Source organism: Monodelphis domestica, chromosome 1 (genome assembly GCF_027887165.1).
Source record: "Monodelphis domestica isolate mMonDom1 chromosome 1, mMonDom1.pri, whole genome shotgun sequence".
In the NCBI taxonomy this organism is placed as follows: domain Eukaryota; kingdom Metazoa; phylum Chordata; class Mammalia; order Didelphimorphia; family Didelphidae; genus Monodelphis; species Monodelphis domestica.
The window spans coordinates 236,296,032-236,318,465 of record NC_077227.1 but is presented as its reverse complement, the minus strand read 5'-3'; the positions used below and the strand labels follow the sequence as shown (position 1 = coordinate 236,318,465).

The following is a 22,434-nucleotide window of genomic DNA, read 5'->3' as shown; positions in this document are numbered from 1 at the left end:
GGGAGGTTTGTATAAGGGTAAGGAGTAGTTAAAGGGAGAGAGGGAATATTGCTTGGTGAGGCAAGGGAGGGAGATGCCCCCTGCTGAGAGGAAGCCGCAGGGGTCCGATAAGGACTCTTGGTCCTGGAATGATTGAGCTGAAGTTCAGCTCCCTCTATGACCAGAAAAGATAGTCCACTTATCTGACTGTGAATTCAAATAACATAAAGTTTAATAACTAGTTGGGATTGGAGTTTTTCTCAGCTTCAGACCTGAGGCCAGGCCCCAGAGGCTGGCAGAGAGTTTGTCCCACTCCCATCTGCTCTTGTTGTTCTAATTCATAATCTTAGCAGTAGACAGAAAGCAAACAAGAACAATTCTATCCTTCAGAAGCCTGTGTCTTTGGGCTGAACCAAGAAGAGCATGCCACTCCAGACTGGGCTGACCAAGCTCCTCTCTCCTCCAACACCAGGATGCCAGTCCCCAGCTGGCAGGAAGGAAGAGCTAGTCATAAGACCCAACTCCCACACCCAGCAGGAAGGAAATGCTAGTCAAAAGACCCAACTGCCACTCCCAGTTGGCCCCTTCCCCCACAAACTGTCAGTCTTATTTCCTTTCCACACACAGCATTTACTTACATCAACTAGAGAAGAAAATTTGAGATGGAAATCGAGGAATAGCCTAGGACAGATGAAGGGTTTGGGCAATAATTTTCTGTTAGAAATGGAAATCAATTTAGGGGATAAGGTTCAAAAAGAGTGAATCCACCAAAATACATTTGATTCAGGGTTAAACTTGATAGTATAATAAGTTTAAAGGGAGCTACCCTGAAATATCTATCAGCCTTTAATTAATAACTTTTCACTACAGTTCACATTTTATTGTAGATTGGCACAGTCCCAAAACTTGATTAATAGAATGACCAAGAACTACCATGAGCAGAATCAATTATAGCCTCCTAGCATGAAACCATGAAGCCTGGACACTTAATAAACATTGCTGGCTAGAGATGGGATGAAACTGTGACTGTTTAACATAGCTATTTATTAAATGAGGATAAGGAAAAGTGAAAAATGAGGTTTATGATCGGTGTTCATCCATTCTTCTTCTGCTCAGTCTAAATTGAAAACTTCTGAATAATGTCTTTGGGTAATCAAATGCTGAATGCGGGCTTGATTATTCAAACAGTTTAGGGCTTTGTCAATTCTCTTCAAGAACACTCTACTATGAACTTAAAATTCCATCCAATTCGCAGTGTACATTAAGTATAAATAGCACATGTTTAGAACAGTAAAAATATGATGTTACTATTTGTTGTTAAATTTATTAGTCATTGCCACTAAAATTTCTTCCATAGACCCATGGTGATTGTGGTATCTATGGAAGTACAATGACATTGAAGAAAGTGATTATATAATTTATATTTATAATTTTATAATATAGAATTAGAAGTTACAATAAGAGAAACTTGGTAAGAAGATTAATCTAAATTATAGTGGCAGGTTAATAAAATGGAACAACTACTAGATTTATAAGGTTCTGACATAGTTTATTGAAAGGAACACTGGGCTTAGAATCAGAGAATTTAAGTTTGAATGATGATTCTGGAATCGATTGTGACCTTGAGCAAGTAAGTCATTTCAGCTCTTTGAATCTGTTTTTGAATCTAAAAAATGAAGGCAGGAATAGATGAACAGAAAGGAAATATTAATATGGATCCTACTACGTGCCAGGCACAACATAAATATTATCTAATTTGATCCTCACAACTCTGTGAGATAAGTAGTTATTCCCATTTTACATCTGAGGAAACTGAAATTAAGTAATTTTTTCATAGATATATACTTAATGTTTAAAGCTGCATTTGAATGCAGGTCTTATTTAAGCTACTTCCTGATGCTCTATTCATTGTGCCACCTAGCTGCTAATTAAGATATGATTTCTAAGTTCTTGTCTAGATTTAGATCTCATTTGGTAAAGTTAGAAAATATCCCCCCCCCAAAAAAAAAATCTCTGAAACACAATTCTTTCAGAATAGATTTTTCAAGGCTTACTTATGTTATTTGTAGACTATTTTATGGTGTAGTAGGAAGAGTACTACATTTTGCAGATGAGGAAACTGGACCTTTGGATTTGTGGCTTACAAAGATCACATAAATAGTAAATGGCAGAATTTTTACTTGAAGTCAGGACCTCTGAATCCAAATCCAGTGCTGCAAATCTCTAATTTTATACAATCTTTCCAATTAAAAAAAATGAATCAAACACATCATAAAAATCAGTGACAATCACTAGACAGACAGACCTAGCCTTCTGTTTTATCCTCAACATTTTAGAAGAATTTGAGAAAGTCTTCTTATATATGGGGCCCTCTATAGAATGGACACTCTGTGATGGCATGGGTCATGGACAGAGAAAGTTGCACAAGTATGAATAGATCACGTTACAATAGGAAATAAGACTTAGAACATAAGAGTGATTGACAAGGCATGGGATTAGAATTTTCCCTGGAGCTGGTGGAACAGAATCCCAGAGAAACAGTTAAGTAACTGACACAATCTCTCTGGACCTGGATGAAGGAGGAGGCAGATGTATTTTTTTGGAGCAGCTTGAGAAACCATCATTAAAATTACAAGCCTGGGAATGTCTTTGGCTGTGGAAAAGAAGGCAGTCTTCATTCTTCTGCTGGACAGATAGAAGAAGCTGACCAACCTGAGAACAAACCACCTTTGGATATTTCTCTTGGAATTTTGGACCTTGCCCACCAAAAGACCCTTGTAAGATTACTAATCCCTAAAGACTTTACTTTTAATTGACTTAGAAATAAGATAGATTTAGTCAGATAGCTTATAATTTAGAGGGTAAAATAATTAAGATCTCCCGCTTTCACCTCCTTCCTTTTTTTTAACCTTCCCTTTCCTTGTTTAATAAAATCAAAATATTTATATGTTCCCTCTATGTTTCTTCCTTAAAACCCCTTCAATCCTATTATAATATTTCAGTCATGATATACATTACTCAAGGGAATTAAATTATAAGCTCCTCTAGGGCATGGACTGACTTGCCTCTTTTACAAAATCTCTAGCACTTTGCACAATGTTTGGCACATAGTAGGTGCTTAGAAAATGTTATTGAATAAAATACTCATGCTTACCATAAATATACTGGGGTACTGGAGTCGAGGGTTTTATCCATTCAGTTACTTAATTCAACAAATATTTGTTAAGCACAACAAGCTAAATATCACATTTTTTTTTACCTGAAGAAACATGCAATCTAATCAAAAATTGGATGTGTATAGAAACAAATATAATGTAATTCGGGGTGTATGGGGTGCTCAGGGAGGAGTAATATCTTTGGTATGGAGGGCTTGTCGTGCCCTCCTAGGGCAGCTCTCCAGCCTCTGACCCTCAACTGACACCCAGCTCTCACTTGTGGCTCCCAGTAGCTGCTAGCATGTGGCAGCGGCCACATCCCGGGCAACGACTTCAACAGGCCGGCTAAACCTTGTGAGGGTAGCCATTGGGTCGTTGTGGACCCCTGGTGAACCAGGGCTTTGCTCACCCAGCATGTGAAGACTGCTTCGGCGGAACAGACGAAAGAAACCAATAAGAAGGTTCATTGGCTGAGATGGCAATGCAGCAAGGCACTGTGGAGTGTTTAGGGCGTGTTGGAGCACAAAAGACAACACAGCCATCCAATGCAGCTGAGGAAGTCTCCAGGTGTAATGACTTTTCGTGCCACTGGACCCAGGCTTCCAACGCCGAGAGAGTGGGACTGTCTCTGTGCATCGACTTTTTCACTTAAATCTTCATGCACAAGTGTCTTTGTGCACAAAAACACACAAAGACAACAGTCATCCTCGGTTACCAAGAGACTACTACTACTACTATATAATGTAATTCAAGATTTGATAAGTATAGAAATACTATAAGAAATTTGAGGGAGGAGAGATTATTTTTATTGGGGGAAATAAAAGAAAGTTTATAGTTACCACTACCCCATATGCTCTAAATTTATGACTTTTTGTCAATGTTGATAATCATTTGTATTTCTGTAGTTCACAGCAAAAAAAGGTAAAACATAAAACCATAAAAGGTCAAGCAACAGAGTAAAAACAAAAATAGACATAGTCAGAAATGTGGCTTCAAATAATTTATTTGCAACTGTTATCCCCAGATAGGAGAAATTGTGGTGTAGTGATACAGTACTAGTCTAAAAATTCTTGGAAGTTCCTACTTTTGAATCTTGGCTCTTCCACTTACTACTTATGAGACCATGCATGAGATATTTAACCTTTCTTAGTTCACCTTCTCATCTATAAAGTAGGAGAAGATAGACTAATTGACTAGATTTGAATCTATGTCACTGAACTTGCACAAGCTTAACTATATTCATATTCAAAATATAGTTGACACTTGTCTTGTACTAACCTTTTAGGGATATTATGAATAAAGCATTCTATAAACTGTATATAAGGGTTAATTATTCCTGATCTGCGATAGCTCTGGCTAAAAGCTAAGGTTATTGGGTTCTAATGTAAAGATCCCTGATTGGAATGAGGATGGCTGGGTTGTTCATAAACTACATATATGACCATGAGCAGATTAATTTATCTTTCTTGGCTTAAGTTTATCTATAAAATTAATGAGTGGGACTAAAAGAACTCTAAGTTCCTTCCATATTAAAAAAACAAAACAAAACAAAACAAAACAAAAAAAGAACACTATTCTTTTAGAGGCTAAAACTGATGGAGAAAGAAGACACTGAAATTAGTAACTAAAATGGATTTTGGTTAATTTTTTCTTCTACCTTTTAATAATTGTAACCTCTCTCTTCTTAAAAAAAAGCCACTAGCCTATATCAGTGATGGCAACATCTTATGCACAGGTGCCAAAGATGGCATACACATCACTCTCAGTGGGCACACTGCCACCCTCCCCCTCACCGAGTTCATTACTAGAAAGACAGAAGAATTCCAGCAGAGCTATTTCCCTCCCCTTCTTCACACTCACACTTGATGATGTTTTTTTCACATCCCCCACCCCTCTGCCCAGCAGCCCAATGGTAAACCACAAGGAGTAAGGGGGGTGGCTCACAGATGGAGGGGAGCAGAGTGCTCAGACAACTCCTCTCCCCCTCTCTACAACCAATGAGGCCATTCCCCTCCATCCAGCAGCCCAATGGGAGTGCTTCCTCCCACCCCTGGGGGTGGGGAGGGGCAGGTCACAACTGACACTAGGATGTGGACAGGGCCCAGCACTACGTCTAGAAAAGATAAACCATCACTGGCCTATATAATCAAACAGCTGCTTACTGAATGTTATCCAGTGACCTGAGTTAAGAAAATCCTCAGTGGAATTTAACTGGAGTACCTTGGTAAATGTGATGATTTGGTTCCAAATGCTTTTTTGATTAAGCTATAGTATTATTCTCATCTGTCTCCTTTTCTCTTTGTTAGATGCCTTGGAGTAAGTTTGATTAGTGAGGGGAGTTTCAGTAATTTGCTATATAGTGATATTAGCAGCTTTCCCTTTACTGTGGTATTCCTGCCCCAAAAATAATATAAAAGAATTTAAAGCTGTAATCCTTTCAGGGTAAAAGGTATTAGCCTAGTTTCTTTCTTTTTTTTTTATTGTTTCAGTAGCCCTGGAGGACAGAAGTAGGAGCAGTAGGAAGAAATTACAGAAGAACACAGGGTAAAAATGAGTAAGAACTATCAAACAACTGATCTGACCAAAAGTGTTATATGGTCCCTTGAGAAGTCATGAGTTCTACACCACTGGAAATTTCTAAGCAGAGGATGAAAGATTACTAATTAAGTATATTATAGAAGGGTTTCCTGCCTAAATATGAAGAGAACAATATGGCCTCTGAGTTCCCTCCCAGTGCTAAGATTCTATAATTGATGATCCCATAGTTACAATAAATATGTAGAAGTTTTCTGTCAGTCTTTTGAAGAATTTGAATCATGTCCAAGGTCTTTTATCAGAGATTTAAATTTGCTGTGATCATCCCATATTCTGAAATCTACCTCTTCACTAAAGGGAGATTTCACATTGGTTATTGTAACATAACATTATATGTACTGTGTCATTTCTATTCTATGGTACATAATCCCCGTGGAAAAGAGAAATCTTGGAATACATACAATCAAATGGGGATCAAATGAAAAAAAATATTTGCAAAGTGCTTGGTAAATTTTAAAATGTTATATAAATGTTAGTTATCAGCTCATGTAAGGACACTTCTTTTAAGGACCTGGAAATGAGGAGACAGTAAGTACTTTCTTGTGGAATAGGAATCTGTATCATTAAAATGCAGAAGTGATACACTGCTACTCTCTTCAATCTGTGTTGATTAACTCAATTGATGCTAATGAGGCCAAGGTCACAGTTTCAATCCATGTATAGATAAGGTAGCTTGCAGAAATAAAATGCTCTGTTTCAGGAACACCTGTTAAATGTCTAACCCTGACAAGCCATCTGGCAAATACATGGTGTTGATTTCAAAAGAAAGCAGGTGAAAGAATGTGGACTGATCAGCAAAACCCACCTGCCCAACTAGATAAAACATCTAAAAGCACACTTCACTGACTGTATAGATCATTAGTCTCACTTTTACTTGTATAACAGGTCATAGAATTTTCAGATAAGTAACAGACTTTAGAGATAAGATCATCTCTTCTAATTGTCTCATTTGAAAGATGTAGGAACAGAAGGCCTTTGAGACAATATGTTCCTCTTCTTAACTCTTAACTAGAAGGAACTTGCAGATCATATTACACTTGACCCAACTGAACACATCTTGAGTAACCTGATCATTAAATTAAATCAGAAAATACTACAATGAAGGGCTTGATTGTTGTGTTGATCATTTAGATTTAAGAAAGTTATGGATTATTAACAATGCAGGGCACATTTAAATTTTGTATTTTTTTTTCAGAAAGCAAGTTGTTGAATGTTTACCAGCATACTTCTGCACAGATCATCAGTTTTAACATTAATGAAGTAGAAGCCAAAGAGGTTAAAAGCTAATGATTCTTTCTCATCTTATACTACTTTTATCTCTAACTCCTGGTGGCACATCTTTAGAAAGGTCTAAAGACCTATTAGTAAGAGCAGCATTGTTTCATTTCTTTGCTGATAGTGAGAGCCTTCATCAGGAGGATTCCAGTGACTATAGAGAGAAGAAAGCATAAACACAAGATATTATAAAGGCTAAAACAACAAGATTTGGAAAAGAGTGGATGCAACATGTTGCCCCCCCAAAATCCAACTTCAATTCTTGCTCCTGTGAATATATTAGGAACATTATTAGGGCCATCTTAGGGAATGACCCCTAGGGATTCTTTCTAATACTTGAGACCTTTTATAATTAATCTGGGTTAAATATTGGAGACTTCCACTCTGGTTTCTCGGCTTTGTGCCTTTGTGATAGGGATTAATTTCCTACACCTCAAAAGTATGGTTTTAAACTTTTAAACATTAGTCTTTTGGGATGTAACCATCCCCAAAAGGCAAATTGAATGAGTCAGACAAGTAAAATCACTTGCCATGCTTGCTTCTAACCTCAAACATATTTGGGGGATATATTTCAGCCTCCTAGAATTTCCAAATCGGCTTCTACTTTGGCTACCACAAATGTTTCCAAAGCTTCAGCAATCCCTATTTCTGACAGAAAGGACAAATGTTAAGTTATTGGAAAACTGGCTTGGGTCCTGGTGGCATTTCAGTTCTGATAACACTCAAATGTTAATGGGAATCACATTAAAAAAGTCAACTTCAGGATGTTTCCAGCTTAAGTTTGCAGATCCAAATGGGTTAGATATTTCAGATAACCTGGAGATGAGTATGCACACATTAGAGGCATTTTCTGAACTGGCCAAAGATGGAAGTCTAATAACTCATAATTGGGAATGTTTTGAATTTGCACTTTAAAATGCTATTGTGTTTAGTAAAGCAAGCAGAGTAATATAATTTTAAAGCATTGTTCATACAAGAATGGATCACATCTGATTTTGATAGTATTACAAATACAATTCAGCTCATTAAGTTTGTGTGGATATAATTTTGCTCCCCAGGGACTCTCTCTCCCAGCATCCCATTTATGTATCTACCTTACATACTAACATAGGGAAGATAAAGTTGGGAGTATAGCTCTGCTTTCTCTCTCTTTTCCAGGGAACGTGGCTGTTGAGGTTGTGTGAGTGGCAGGCAGGAGAATTTTACTCATGTGTTATTTACTTAGGCTTTTACTTTTATTTTTTTTTTATTTCTTCTACTTCAAGTAATTACTAATAAATTTTATAAAATATATACTTGGACTTATTGGATATTAATTTAAATCTTACAAGTTACAGCCTACTGCATCCTGCAGGTTATGGAAAGGGTTTCATGAGAATGGGGCCAGGTGTAAAAGAAAACACATTCTGTTTAGAGCCAAGAATTGAAAACAAATCATATGCTTTCATCTCTACTGAACTATTCTCAAGCACTGAAGCTCTTTGGAGGTCTTTTTATTTTAAGTAAGCAAGTTCTATGAGTCAAACACTGCAACCACAAAGGAAACACATGTGCCAGTATGTGCAATTACTGTCTCTTCTGTATGAATCTAGACTGCCAAAAGAAATAGTCAATAAAATCATGGGTATGTGAACTTTTTGGTACTATTAATATGATTCCTACTCATCATTTCTTTCTCAGTATTATGTAGTCAATATTGAAAAAGTACTACCAAAAAAGAACACTATGATCTGAATGCTAGCCCAGTTTATTCACTAGCTGTGGGAACTTTTATAGTTCTTTGAGTATTAGTTCTCTCATTTGTAAAATTTGGATTCTAATATTTGATTTACCTGTTTCAAGCTATTAATATGAGGGCCAAATGAGAAATGACATATAAAATGCTTTGTAACTTTAAAAACCTATCCAAGTGAAACATGTTTTAGAATTATTATTGATTTAAAATTAAACAACCTCCACACACACACACACACACACACACACACACAAAGAAAGAGATACAAGTCCAAACTATTTCTATTTTTGGGAAATTATACATAGTTTCATTGACTTAAAATTTCAAGGAATTACAAAGGTTATTCAATTCAATATTTTAAATCAGAAACTGATTTAAAAATTAGAGGGGTTAACTGACTTGTCCAATGTCAAAGAATAGTCTGGGTGGGATTAACCAACATAAATCAACTATCACAATGAGGAAACAAAATTATCTGGAAACTGCTTAAAAACAAATATTGCAATATGGTACAGTGAAAAGACTCATGAATTTGGAGTTGTTATAAAATCTGTGGTCGAATTCTGGCTCTGCTTTTTAATATTCATATACTGGTATTGAGGGCAATGAGGAGGCACAGTAGATAGAACACTGGGCCTGGATTCAAGACTATATCTTCCTGACCTCAAATCTGTGTCACTTACTAGCTGTGTAATCCTAAGTAAATCACTTAAACCTGTTTGCCTTGGTCTCCTCATCTATAAAATGATCTTGAGAAATAAATGACAAACCATTACAGTGTCTTTGCCAACAAAACCCAAATAGGGTCAACTGAATGACAACAATTGGTATTGAACTAGATGCTGCTCACAATGCTAACTAAAAATCTAAAATGCCTCTTATGAGACAATACATATATTCTTGTGTATTGGGGAGGTATGGAACACAAGGAGAGTTTCAATAAAGAATATGAAATATTTTTAAATCCTTACCTTCTATATTAGAATTAATACTGTATATTGGTTGCAAGACTGAAGAGTTGTAGGGCTAGGCAATAGGAGTTAAGTGACTTGCACTGAGTCACACAGCTAGGTAGTGTCTGAGGTCAAATTTGAATGTTGGACCTCTCATCTCTAGGTCTGGCTCTGAATCCACTGCGTCACCTAGCTGCCCCCTATGAACACATTTTTAAATGTTACAAAGGAGATAGTGAATGGAAGACTATGATTTGTGCAGATTTTGTTGTGGACCAAAACAAAAATTGGTTATTCTTCTCAGGTACGAGTTTAAAATCCAATAATTACTTTTGGATTATAAAATCCAATTGGAAATAAGTTTATTCTATTTTAGACTAAAAGTCATTCTCCAATAGTTTTCTGGTTCTAAGATGTGAATAAATAGTTCTCAAAAAAAGCTTAACAAGCATATGAAAGATTGCTCCAAATCCTTAATAATGAAATAAATGCAAAACAAAACAACTCTGAGGTTTTATTTCACAAGCTGCAAATTGCCAATGATGAAAAACAGATGGAAATAGTCAATGTCAAAGAGAGGCAACTGATGCATTGCTGGTAGGAGTAGAATCAGTATAACTGTTTTGGAGAGCAACTTGGATTAGGTAAATAAAGTGATTAAATGTTCATCTCTTTCATCTAGAGATTGTATTACTAGGTTTATACCTTGAGGGAATAGAATATACCTCAAGGCATATAATATAACAAAGAAATAGAATTTTATAAGAAGAAAGCCTGCATATCTACCAAAATATTTATAACAGCAATAATAGAATATCACTATGCTGTTAGAAAGAAGGAAATTGATTAATTCAGAATATTTAAAGACTTACATTAGCTAAAGCAGAATAAAGCAAAGCCAAGAAAACACAACAATGAAAACAGAAAGAACAAACATAAAGAGCATCAAATTTTAAAAATCCTAAAGAACATGAGACAGAAAGGAAAAAAAAAATGAGTGAAAGAGGAGCAAGAGGAAGACAGAAAAAAAAGGAGAAAGAAAGAGGAGGAGAAAGAGAAAGGGGAAATAGAAACAGAGAGGGAGAGGGAGAGGATGAATGAAGAGAGATAGAAACCTAAATGAACTCCTTTGCAATTCACATTCCTCTATACTGGTTATTTCACTCTGAGACACACATCCCTTCTTGGCTTTCTTCCTCTATTGTCTTTCTCTATTAAATTGTAAGTTGCTTGAGGTTAGGGGCAATCTTTATTTCTTACATTTGTATCCCTAGGATTGAGCATAATTCCTAGTATATATTAGACAATAAATATTTATTGATTGACTGGCCCCATAAATTTATAGAGACAAAGGGTCCACAAGTATTATACAATGCATCTATTTTCAGACTTTTCCATATATTAACAATTTATCTTAATTTTTTCTCTTATTTTTTAACTTTTTTCTTATTTTTATAAAATACTATTTGCTATATTGAATAATTTCTAGGAGAGGGTACAAGGAGAAATTGTGGTAATTTTTAGAAAAGCAAAAACAATCAATAAAATCTTCATTAAAAACAATTTACTACTTAAATAACTTTTAAAGGCATGTTTTAAAAGAATGTATTCCAAATGTACATGTCGGAAAACATTTTTAAAAGTCTCTTCATTATAATCACCAGGCCAAGAAAACCTGGAGAGTGACCTAGAAGCAGTTAAGAGTGCAGTAGCCACAACTGCAACAATTAATGCAGTGTTTCCTAAGATAGAGAAAGCTCAGAATTAGTCTTCAAACACCATTTTCCTTTCAATGCTAAGCATTCTAAAAAGGGTAGAGTAGATAATAAAGAAACTCTATATCCAGCCACAATAACTGAGGGAATGTGAACATGTTCCTGCCCTTCTCAATAAAGTTCTACACATCTTCCTAAGAAAAACATAAGTAATAGAAGAGAAATAAAAATTTTGTGGAATATTTGGTGAGAGAAATAACTGAACCAAATCACCATATGAACATAAAAGTCAAACTCAAAGGAAGTAATGGATTAAAAAGTCAAAATTGAAAACTTCTATAAAAATTTCTTTGACATTCTTTTTTTTTCTCCCATTATTGGCATTGAATCTACCTCATATGAATGTTAACAGTGCAGCCCTTTCCATGTTTACATGAAAAATTAGAAACTGAATCAAAATAAACAGACATGGGAAGAGCCACTAGAAAGGATCTAGAATAAATATTTATGGGATGTTCAAAAAGGACTAAGACTTCTTGTGTAAGGGCTTGTCAAGCTTTTTTCAGGGTTATTCATGTTTATTTCATCCAATTGTTACCTGTAGCTCCAAGAAGCTATAACCAGACAGGCTAAATCATGTTAAAGATAACTAACAGGCTTCAAAATCATCAGTGACTAAAGGAGATATCTATCCCACATGTGAAGATTTCTCCCGGTGAGATGGGTGGATCACCTAAAGCAGTGATGGAGAACCTTTTAGAGACTAGGTGCCCAAACTGCAACCTTTATGCCACATGTGAGCCTACTGTCTTACCCCACACAGGGGAGGGAGGAAATGCTCCCATTGGGTTGTTGGGAAGAGGGGTGGATGATATGAGAAATATCCTCAGGTGCATGTGAATATGGGGAAGGGAGCAGCCCCCTCTGGCACGTGTGCAATAAGTTTGACAAAATGGAAGGTGTCACTAAATGACAGATCTTGGATATTCTTGCCACTAAAGTTTAATGGCTAGAAAAAACAGTGAGCCTCACCATTTTGTGCAACTCTGCCTTACTTAAATCCAACTTATATAAAAGTCAAAACATCATCTCTGGTTACCGGATACTCTTAAAGAAGAAATGATAAACAACAACAATGTGAAAAATTAGAAATTACATTAACATAAACAGTCATGGGAAAAGTCATTAAAAGGGATCCAAAATATACAGAGATTTGTGTGAGAATACACAATTTTGAAATCAATTGATTGAAAAGTATGTCAAAAACAACATTGCACTGGGTTTGGTCTTTGATAATACTATATTTTTTAAAAAGTTTATTTAGTAGAACAAAACATTACTATTAGGGCTCTATTCTAATAATGTATCTTCTCATGCATATATCAAACTATCCAAATTACTTTAATCTAATAACAATGTAGATAACATTATTTGATGCCCCTCTGGATATTAATAAAGATAACATAAAAAGGTGAGATCTATGATCAAAAAATGTTGTTTGTTTTTTTAAGAGTCCCTATAGATGGTAAATTTTGCCAGATGTTCCTGTTTATAAGTGGATTAGGCATAGATGTCAGAGCCTTTTAAATAAGATTCATGATTTATCTCTCTCTCTCCCTGACACACAAATACACACACACATATACAAAGTTTGACTGAACTATTCATTTATGAATGAATAATGACTATTGGGCAATACTATGAAACTATATGAAACTGAATACCCAGCACAAAGAATGCAAATCTATCCTTATGCATTTCATAAATATCAAGGGAGTATTTGGGGGCCAAATGTAAAAAAAAATGTCAATCTACATACAAAACTGAGAACCTCTGCTATGTCCAGGTTTTTATAAATATTTAAAATGTAACATGGTAGTTCCAATACTGTCTTATTTTGGTGTCACCTTCTGAAATCCCTTTTCCTCTTTTCTCTTTATTTAAAAATTACTCATTCATATCCTTTTTTTTTCATTTTTTAAGCATCACTATTTCCTTCTCTCCCTCATATTCTCTCTCAACTTCCTTTCTTACAAATAAGTGTAGTAAATGCCCTCTCCCCAAATATAAGTGTATATATGTGTGTGTATATACAAATGTTATATATATATATACATATATACATATATATGTATATACATACCTCTACATATACATAATAAACATGTGGAGGGTCTATGTATATGTCTATAAATAGAAATATAGATAGATACATACATACACACATACATACACACATATGGGAGGAGAGAGAGAAAAGAGAGAGATTAGCAATGACCAAAATGTATATCTCATTTTCTCTTCTCATCTTATCTTTCTGTCAAGAGGTTACACATATGAATCATTGAACTTTCTTGCATATTGTTCATTTTACTGAATATAGTTCTTGATTATTTCACAGGGATTTTTTTCTTTTTTCCCCCTTCCACTGTTGTAGAAATTGCCTAAATTATTTTTCTGTCTCTGCTCAATCATTTTTCAATAGTTCATATAAAGTCTGATTTCTTTGAATACATCTTTTTAATTATTCCTTATGGTACAAGAAAAATTTCTTTGTATTCCTATATTCATATATACATATATCTTCTTTTGATTTCTTTGGGGCATAAAACTTTTAGTGGTACAGCTAGATCAAAATATATGCATTTTTTTTGACATTTGGAATCTAGTTCCACATTATTTTCAGGATAGATACACCACTTTGAAATTCCACTAATTATGCATCAAGGTATTTTTTCTCCAATAATTCTTCTAGCTAATATTTTCCCCCATCCCTTTCCCAATCATGGTCAATGTGATGGCAATGAAGAACTTAAGAGTTATTTTAATGTATATTTCTCTTACTGGTAGTAATTTATAATTTGTTATGTTTGTTTATAGTATTTTTTTCTTTGAGGGTAGTCTATTTAAAATTCTTTGGCTGGGGAATGGGTCTTGTTCTTATATATTGGTATCAATTCCCTATCGATGTTGGATAACAGAACTTTATCAGATTAATATGCTGTGAAGGTTTTTTTTTCCCCAAACTTATTTGTTGGTTTTGCCTATGCAAACATTTTTATGTAATCAATGTTGCTAATTTTATTTCCTATAATTCTCTTTTATCTTATTTGTTAAGAATTATTCTGTATTCATATATATACAAGTTTATTGCTATAATTCACTTAAGTTAAGACCTTTTATATCTAATTCATCTTTTTCTGAGATTTTGAGATCGTTTTGACATAGTTTATAAAATGCTTATTTGAGCCTTCTGACAGATGTCATTTTAGCCTTCTTAGCAATTTCTTTTAAATAAGGTGTCCTTGATCTGGGAGTTGGACTCCTTGGGTACACTGTACATTTTTCTTCTATGTACACTTATGTCTGGGTCTTATGTATCATATCTGTTCCTCTGATTAACTTTTTATTTGATTTTTTTAACAAGTACCAAATACATTTTATGACTATTTTGCAATATAGTTTGAGATCTGACATTATTAGAACCCTCTCCTTCCCTCTTTTTCCCCATTATTTCCCTTGAGATTCTTAGACACTTTATCCCTCAAATGAGTTTTGTTATTTTTTTCTAGTTGCATAAAATAATCATTTATTCATTTGATTGCCATTTCATGGAATCTGCAATTAATTCAGGTAGTATTGTCATGATACAATGTGCACTGAATATATCTTCAAGTATTTGTTTGCCTTTATTTCTATGAGGACAATTTTATAGTTGTAGTCATATAATTCCTGTACATGTCTTAGGACCTAGTCTCCCCCAAATTTTATAGATTCTGAAGTTGCTATGAACAGAATGTTTTTACTATGTCTTAATTATATTTTTGTATCAATAAATGGAAATGCTTATGATTCAAGAGCTTATTTGTATATTTTGTTACTTAAGTTAGTCATTGTTTCGATGAATTTTGACTGTTGAATTATTTTTGTAAACAAACATGTCATCACAAAATGAGATTTTTTTCCTTCTTTTCCTAAGCTGTTTTTCTAGTTATTTTCTTGCCCTATTGCTGTAGCTAGAATTTTTAGAATTATATTAAATAATATAAATACCAAAAAAATATTTTTTCCCTTAGCCATGATTTTACTGGAAAACTGTCTAGCATTTACCTTAGAGATAATACTAGGTTTTGGTTCAGTTAGATATTCATTATCATTTTAAATAATGTTTTTTTTTGTATTTTTCCATAAATGTATTTTTCCATAAATGACAGTTACATAGTTACATAAATGACAGTTTTCATAGTTTATCTCTCAATCTATCAATGAAATATTTTTTATTGTTTTGTTCTTAATATGACCAATGATGTTTATAATTTTCTTAATAGTGGCCCAACCACAGGACTTTTGTATAAGAATATTTTAATATAATAACAAAAACTCTTTAAAAATATTTTACTTAATGTCCTGAATTTTTTTTAAACCCTTACCTTCCGTCTTGGAGTCAATATTATGTATTGGCTCCAAAGTAGAAGAGTGGTAAGGACTAGGCAATGGGGGTTAAGTGACTTGCCTAGGGTCACACAGCTGAGAAGTGTCTGAGGCCAGATTTGAACCTATGACCTCCTATCTCTAGGCCTCTCAATCCACTGAGGCACCCAGCTGCCTCCTTAATGTCCTGAATTTATGTGGTGTTGATCTATGGTTTCCATTGTCCTCATTTCTCCCAGGTTTAGATATTTATCTCTCTATCAGAAAGATAGTCTGGTAGCATCTTTTTACACATTTAAATATTTTATGTAATTTTAAATTTAACTAACCTTGGAATATTTGACTTTCTTTCTATTTTCTCTTTCTTTTATTTTTCCTAACTCTTGGAGTTACCCTTAGTAGGATGATTATCAGAATAAATATTGCACATAATTACTATCCAAGATCTTCTCTCACCTACCTGAAGAGGAGTAGACAAAAGTGGAAGGAAGGGATTAGTAGAGCTGACACAGCTGAACACCACACTTATTTCCAATTTGATATGCCTCTGTATGACTCATTGGATAGAGGAATTTTGAAATCATGAGTAAAATAGAGAGATGAATTCAGATTCTACTGTATGATCCCAGAACACTCAGAATCATTTAAATTATCATCTTTAAAATGGACATAATATCTATTACTACATAAAATTCTAGGCAGCTATATGGCATAATGCATATAGCATTGAACTTGGAGTCAGGAAGTCTCAAGTTTATATTGTGCCTCTGCTCTTGTTAGTTGTGTAACCCAGGGAAAATCACTTAATGCTACTTTCCTCAATTGTAAAACAGATATAATAAAGCACCTCTATTCCAGGTTTTTGTGAGGATCAAATGAGGTAATATTTGTAAAAATGCTTACCATTTTGTCTGGCATGTAGCAAGCATTTACTAGATGTGCAACTTGGGGAAAGTCATTTCACCCTGTTTTCCTCATTTTCTTCATCTCTAAAATGAACTGTAGAAGGAAACAACAAAACATTTTTGTATATTTGACCTCTAAAATTCTTCTACACTCTAAATTCTGTGACTTTTATATAAGTATATGTTATTGGTCAAAAAGGGAGGTGAAGGTATCTGTGGAAGGGATTTATGTACATCTTCATGCTAGACCAGTCATGATGTCAAGAAAAACTTCTTTGTGCTCCTCTCCTACCTAATTTTGTTAGTTGTGAGGATTCCTGGTGTCATTGTAAAGTACAGGTTCTCAATTAAGTTCATTTTAGCCATATAACTCATAGCAGGAAAAGCAGTGATTAGTCTCATGTCTTGATATTAAATTGCATTTGATTTTGTATAGCAAAGGCTGTATAATTATAGACCTTCAAGTAGTCTTTTAATAAAGATATCTTTTCCAGGTAGCCTAAAGCCAGGAAAGAAACATGGCTGGTTATTCTTTAAGTGAGCCAGTAAGTTCTATCTAATTTTTGGGGGGGGAAAAACCTTAATCATTTACTGTTTCACTCAAGCTTATCTAATATTAAGTTTATGCCATATCTAGTCAACATTAATGTTAAATTATAAAATAATAGACTTTCAGGTGTTAAAAATTGGACACAGAGTAGATTTTTAATTAACAACTTGATCATTCATGTTTGGATATTATGTTTTTTCTTTGCACGAAACTCAACTGAACACTGTTTCCATCATTTAGCTAAAATGTCAGCATTTTTAACATTTTTAGTTTCTATTTCATAATATTCTATAATATTAGAGTTGACAAATATACATAAATACAAAAGTCTTCTGACTTCCTTATGGGACTTTTTGTAAGGAAAACTAGGCCCTGAAGTCATGAAGGCTAAATCCCTGGAAGATAAATTCTACTCACTGTGAATGTTGATAAAGATTTTTAAACTGACCCCTCCTTTCCCTTTCTCCATCTTACCTTGATTTTCTTAACTCTAAAATTTCTCTAATTTCATTATGCAAAAGGAAAAAAAAGAATGAAAACCTTACAATGAAGAATCAAAGTAGAATGTGACTTTAGGCAGTTGGGTATTGGAATTTAAATAGAAAGCTGAATAAATACATTATGTTTATCTTGAAATGACTGACTGGATCATGAAAGGTACCCTAAAAGAAATTTGTCTACATGATTACTTATAATTATTATTAGAAATTTGAAATGGGAATTCTTTGTTCTCTTTGTCTATTCCAAGTTTACACTTGTGAAAGGGAATCCTTTATTCGCTTTGTCTATTTTCAATTAACAATTGGTTAACAATAACTTGAGTACCCCTATTTAGGACCTCACTAATTTGTAAAGACAGGATTTACTCTCTTTTGTCTGCTTTTGAATTGAATCAACAAAAGATTAAACACCCTACTTAGTACTGGTAAGAAGCTAGCAAAGTACTTAGAGAATTCACATCTCAATCAGTCAGGAATCTGTGAAACTTTTTGATGAGTATTCACCTCTCCAGAAGATAAGATGTGGTTCCCACAAACATTGCTCCAGGGGCAGTGCTGGGCAATTTGGAAGCTGTGATTTCCCCTTGTGAAGAGGAGAAGGGACAAGAAGCCACTATAAAAGACCCTGAATTTCTGGGGCTGGGGACGTCAATTTCAAGAAGGAAGTCAGCTTGGAGAAGAAGGTTAGCTCAAGGAAGAAAGTCAGCCTCAGGAGTCACCTTCAGCTCTAGTCATCATCTTGACCTGCCTCTTGGAGGAAAGAGTGAATAGCTGACTTTCCCTTCCTGTCTTTGGAGAGAGTTTAATTCTGGCTGAAGGTCAACAAGCCTTGGTTGTTGCTCCAGTCTAGCACTGGAGCAATATTTAGATAGATAGGCTAAATGTCTTCTCTACATTTCTGTATTTCTCTACTTTCACTCTTCCACCTCTTTTGTATATAAAAGCTATTAAAAGTAATTTCAATTTTGAGCAATAATATTTAAATTGGTGACTACCATATTATTTATAATATTCATATATTTTAGTCAAACCATTAAAATTTACTTCTTACAATGTGCAGAGGCAAGAAATGGGATGTGGAACTTAAAGAAGATCTCTGTATGGTTGGATTTTAGCATGTATTAAGAATGTTCCAAAATAAGATTGAAGCTACTCAGGACCTTGAATAATGGGATAAGGTGTCTATATCCTTAATAAAGAATAACTAAATGTTGAGAAGGAAAACAAGATGGTCAAAGCCATGTCTCTAAGTTTATTCTGGAAATTGTGAAAAGAATTAAAGAAGAAACAGTTTGAAGACAGAGGAAATAGTATGAAATACTAAAATAACTCAGATGAGAGGCACTGAAAACATTGACCAAAATAGGAATTATAGTATTAGTAAAGAGAAGAGGAGAGATAAAGAGATATTGTGAAAGAAGTTGTTAAGATTTCTGCTTCCAAGATGGCAGAGTGAGGAGGACCCAGGCTCCCATCTAAACTATTTTAAAACAGAAGATCTTATTGAATCTTGGAACAGCAAAGCCATTTTCAACCCAGAAAAGCTTGTAGAATCAATAAGAAAAGGTCTGTTTCCCTGAGGAGCAAAGGGAAGGTGAGGGGAACACAGGCTGGACTGGACAAACAGTCTACACTCCAGCATAGGAAGGGTGAAATATCACTCCCACAGCAGAAAGGTCTCAACCCAAAAAAGGGCAACAATAGATCCTGGGCCCAGTAAAGATCAGTAGCAATGCCCTACCCCCATTAAAGGTAAGCAACCATGTCTCAACCAGACCAAAGCTTCCAGTGAGGTCCTGTCCCCACAGCAGCAAGGCCTTAACCAGGCACAAGCCTTTGGTGAGGCCCTGTTTACACAGCAGCAAAACTTTAATCCAACAAAAATAGAGGTACAGAAGTTTATTGAAGAAAATAATTCCAAAAAATCTGAATTGGACAAGTAGAAGCTAATAACTCCATGAGACATCAAGAAACAATCAAACACAATCAGAAGAATGAAAAAGCAAAATAAGAAAATGTGAAATTATTCATTGTAAAAGAAATGACCTGGAAAATAGATCCAGGAGAGATAATTTAAGAATTATTGAACTACCTGAAAGTAATGACTAAAAAAAAATCCTAGTCACCAAATTTCAAGAAATTATGAAAGAAAACCACTTTAATATCCTAGATTCAGATGAAAAAAATAGAAATCGATGGAATACACTGAACAAATTGAGAAAGAGTTCCCAATATGAAAAATTCCAGGAATATTATAGCTAAATTACAAATCCCCCAGGTTAAGGAAAAAATACTTCCAATAGCCAGAAAGAAAAATTCAAATATTGTGGAGCTACAGTCAAGAATTACACAGAATTACCAACTTTTGCACAAAATGATTTCGAAAGTTAGAGATGATATTCTGGATGGTAAAGGAGATTGGATAGCAATGATGAATTACCACCCAGAAAAGGAAGTCGAAGGAAAAAAATGTATACTTAATCAAATTTAGAACTTTTGCATATTCCTAATTAAAAGACAAGGATTGCATAGAAAAGTTGACATTCAAACAGAAGACTCAAAAAAGGATAAGAAGATAGAACAGGAAAGAAAAATTGTAAATTATTTAATAATGCTGAGTTATTTATATTCTTTAGGGAAGACAATACTTAAAACTTTTTATTTGATACCTAGTTTTAATTAAATTATATTTTATATTTCCCCAAATAAATGTAAAAACAATTTCCAACATTGAAAATAATATATTGAGTATTGAATTCTCTCCCTCCTTTACAAAATTAAAAATAAAAAAAACAACACAAGAAACGTTAAAAAGTAGAATAAAGGTTTAGAACAGACATGTACTGTAGACCTCTGGAGAAAATCGAATGGGGAATAAAAAAATGAATATAGCCTTTTCTCATCAGGGTATGGCATATACAGAAAAACTGATTATGTATAAGGAGATAAAAATCTCCTAAATAAATGTGGAAAATCAGAAATATTAAAAGCATACTTTTAAGATCATAATGCAAGGACAATTATATTCAATGAAGGACTATGGGGAAATGGATTAAAAATTAATTGGAAACTAAACAATCTAATTCTAAAGGATAAGTGGGCCCATAAACAAATAGAAACTAATAGTAATTTCATTGAAGAAAAGACAATATTGATGCAAAATACCAAAATTTACTGTATACATCCAAAGCAGTACCAAAAGATGCTTCATGCACAACAGTCCATGAACTCATCTCCCACCAGAGAGCAAGTACCCCCTGCCCCACCATTGGCAGCATTGTGGCGCTCTCCAGACCATGTTTGCTTAGATGGAGAGCACACAACAATCTCAGTCCCAGCCGGGAGGGGAAGGAAAACGGCTCAGAAAGGGAACCCAACAGAACTTGGGCTTGAATGGTTCTGCTCACACGCAGCTGCCTCACCTCCTTTCTGCCGCAGGGGATCCTCCCCATTGAAGTCAGATCTTGCGGGCCTGAAAGGGTGTCTCCAAAAACAAGCATCGCCAAGGCAGGAGGAGGTACCGCAGGGGCCTCCTTCCCTGGCTCATCCCAAGGCATCTCATTGGACTCAAAGTCATGGAAATAGCGTGTATTTCTCACGCAGGATGGACTTTCCGCCCAGAGGAAGCAGAAAAGCCAACGGAAGTCTCTGCAGTCACGTGGTCCCAGCTAGTAAAGTCATCCTGGCCTCACAGGATCTCTGTAGAATTCCCGCGGGCAACAGAGGCTTCTCATCCAGAAGGCAAAGTTTGTCAGTGCACCAATGGAGGAGGCCCCCGGGGTGAAGGGGCCCTGACTCCAGAATCAGCTTCTGCAGAAACGACATTTTTTTTTTAAACCAAGAGGTGAGAGGGTCCTTGCTCCCTCCTTCCCCATCTCCTCTGTCATATATTCTAACAGAAAGAAATAATATCACTTGGGTAGGCTAGATGATGGATGAATACCTCAGCTGTCTTTTTACAACAAGGTTCTGTATATGTTGTTTTCTACCTTACAAGTTCTCTGAATGTTTATATTCCAATAAATTACCTCTTCTCATGAAAAAAAAAAATTATACCTCTTGAGAGTTAACATGAATAAATTAGAGAAAGAATGGATCAATTAATTGAGGATGCAACTAAAAAAAGCCTAGGGAAAAATAAATTTAAAATCCCCAATTAAATACTAAATTGGAAATCTTGAAAATCAAAGTGTAGATTAATAAAATTAAAAGTAGGAAAACTATATAAGTAGTAAGAATAACTAAAATATGGCTTTAAGGGGGAGGGGGAACATTTGCATAATTTGATTGAGAAAAAGAAAATCTAATGACCAATATAAAAAATGAAAAGAGTAAATTAATCACTAAAAATAAAAGGAAATTAATTCAATTATTGGGAGTTATTTTGCCCAAATATCTTTCAATAAATTTGATAATCTAAGTGAAATGAATAAATAATTTCAAAACTATAACCTGCCTAGATTAACAGAGGAGAAAATAGAATACTTAAATGACCCTATCTTAGAAAGAGATTGAACAAGCCATCAAGGAACTTCCCAGAATTAGATGAATTCAAAAGTTACTTCTACTCAACATTTAAAGAATAATTAATCCCAATAATATATAACCTATTTGTAAAATATTGCAAAGAAGGAGTTCTAC

At 34.6% G+C, this 22,434-nt stretch overlaps 2 long non-coding RNA genes across 2 annotated transcripts; one reads left to right on the top strand and one right to left on the bottom strand.

Annotated features, from left to right (window-relative positions):
* Nucleotides 1-1,297: 1,297 nt before the first annotated feature.
* LOC130457922 (uncharacterized) lies at nt 1,298-21,926 on the bottom strand. Its single transcript, XR_008917152.1, has 3 exons — nt 21,216-21,926; nt 16,742-16,837; nt 1,298-1,645 (listed from the first exon to the last, which is right to left on the bottom strand). It is a non-coding gene; the product is annotated as an uncharacterized LOC130457922 (long non-coding RNA).
* Nucleotides 2,398-5,929, top strand: LOC130457917 (uncharacterized). Its single transcript, XR_008917149.1, has 2 exons — nt 2,398-2,756; nt 5,624-5,929. It is a non-coding gene; the product is annotated as an uncharacterized LOC130457917 (long non-coding RNA).
* Nucleotides 21,927-22,434: the final 508 nt, after the last annotated feature.